A 2,414-nucleotide genomic window follows, 5' to 3' on the forward strand; every position below is an offset into this window, starting at 1 on the left:
AAGAAGGTCCTCCTGACATCACCAATCTTCTGTCTTCAATCCTAACCCCAACGTTAACCCTAACGCTAACCCTAACCCTACCTCCCTCAGGGGCAGTTCTATGGTTATGATCCCACGGTAGGCAGAAAAACTATCCCAATCTAGGTTTTCTTGTATGCTGACTCCATTTTAAATGCTTTTACTTGAGTCTGACAAAGGCAAAGCCAAATACTCACCCCTATATGGACGGGGAAGCAAAGTGCGGATTTTGGTAGGTCGGCATTTTCAATCAGGAATGTTGCCATTCGAAAGAGCGTCCAAAAAAACTTGGTTGGGACACATTTATTTTAGAAATTAGCGACCTAACCAGAAGTGCACTTTTTGGTGGGCCTACCCTACCCCCCTCAGGAGCAGTTCTATGGTTATAATACCACGGAAGGCACAAAACCTATCCCAAACTAGGTTTTCTTGTATGCTGATTCCATTTTCAATGTGTTTCCTTGACTCTGACGAAAGCAAAGCCAAATACTCACCCCTATATGGACGGGGAAGCAAAGTGCGGATTTTGGTAGGTCGGCATTTTCAATCAGGAATGTTGCCATTCGAAAGAGCGTCCAAAAAAACTTGGTTGGGACACATTTATTTTAGAAATTAGCGACCTAACCAGAAGTGCACTTTTTGGTGGGCCTACCCTACCCCCCTCAGGAGCAGTTCTATGGTTATAATACCACGGAAGGCACAAAACCTATCCCAAACTAGGTTTTCTTGTATGCTGATTCCATTTTCAATGTGTTTCCTTGACTCTGACGGAAGCAAAGTCAAATACTCACCTCTATATGGACGGGGAAGCAAAGTGCGGATTTTGGTAGGTCGCCATTTTCAATCGGGAATGTTGCCATTCGAAAGAGCGTCTAAAAGAACTTGGCTGGAACACATTTTTGCTATAAATTGTTGACCTAAGTATATAAGCAAGTATATAAGCAAATACTCGTTACATAGCATAAATAGCCTCTAAACACCCGAAAAACCTCTCCAAATATCATTTAAACCTTTTTCCTAACCCTAACACTTACCCTAACCCTAACCCTAACCCCATTTCAAACCCTAATTCTAAGTCAGAGGTCCTCCTCACACCACCAATTTTTTTGGTAGGTCAAAAGACCTCCCCACACCACAGAATTTTCGAAGTCGAGGTCCTTCTCATACCAAACAATTTTTCTAAGAGTTTTTCTAAAAATTTTGAGGACTTTTCACTTAGAAAAGAATTGGGTTTTGTGGTGGACCTTTCAGTTACAAAATATTAAATTGTGTGAGGAGGACTTTTGACTTTGAAAATATTTTGTGGTGTGAGGAGGACCTTTGACTTAAAAAATATTTCATGGTGTGAGGAGGACTTTTGACCTTGTCAAAAAAAAGATGTGATACAAATCTTAGAACAAAGGCTTAATCTCAGAAGATCGTAGCAACAAGGCTACTCTACAACTTACAATACCCCGTTCTTTATTTAAGTCGTCTGCAAAGGATTTATCTCCAGAAACGTTAGAATTTGCTAGCGGCAGTGCCTTGGGAGCTTTTGTCCCCCTTGGCACTTTGGGACGCATGAGGGCCGAAACCCTCTATTCTGGTTCGCCTAAAGTTCTCTGGAGGTAATCATCGTTGCTTTCTAGCACGGATTCTGACTTAGAGGCGTTCAGTCATAATCCAACAGATGGTAGCTTCGCACCATTGTCTTTTCAGGCAAGTGCAAATGCCAATTGTCTGAATCTGCGGTTCCTCTCGTACTGAGCAGAATTACTATTGCAACAACACTTCATCAGTAGGGTAAAACTAACCTGTCTCACGACGGTCTAAACCCAGCTCACGTTCCCTATTGGTGGGTGAACAATCCATCACTTGGCGAATTCTGCTTCGCAATGATAGGAAGAGCCGACATCGAAGGATCAAAAAGCAACGTCGCTATGAACGCTTGGCTGCCACAAGCCAGTTATCCCTGTGGTAACTTTTCTGACACCTCTAGCTTAAAACTCCTAAAGACTAAAGGATCGATAGGCCATGCTTTCACAGTTTGTATTCGTACTGAAAATCAAAATCAAGTGAGCTTTTACCCTTTTGTTCTACATGAGATTTCTGTTCTCATTGAGCTCACCTTAGGACACCTGCGTTATCATTTGACAGATGTGCCGCCCCAGCCAAACTCCCAACCTGACGGTGTCTTGGACGAGGATCCGCCCGTCCGAAGACGGGCGTTAAGTCCAGAACGTGGACCTTGCGGTCCGCCTCCGCTCCATCCAATAAGTAAAAAAACGATAAGAGTAGTGGTATTTCACCGGCGCATTGCTGCTCCCACTTATTCTACACCTCTCATGTCTTTTCACAAGGTCAGACTAGAGTCAAGCTCAACAGGGTCTTCTTTCCCCGCTGATTATGCAAAGTCC

The 2,414-nt window shown here is 43.4% G+C and overlaps 1 pseudogene; it reads right to left on the reverse strand.

The window, feature by feature from the left end:
• Window positions 1-1,402: 1,402 nt before the first annotated feature.
• Window positions 1,403-2,414, reverse strand: LOC146447405 (large subunit ribosomal RNA; annotated as a pseudogene; the record flags this gene model as incomplete).

This window comes from Pavona decussata, unplaced genomic scaffold, assembly GCF_977016875.1.
Source record: "Pavona decussata unplaced genomic scaffold, jaPavDecu1.1 SCAFFOLD_2331, whole genome shotgun sequence".
Classification (NCBI taxonomy): Eukaryota; Metazoa; Cnidaria; class Anthozoa; order Scleractinia; family Agariciidae; genus Pavona; species Pavona decussata.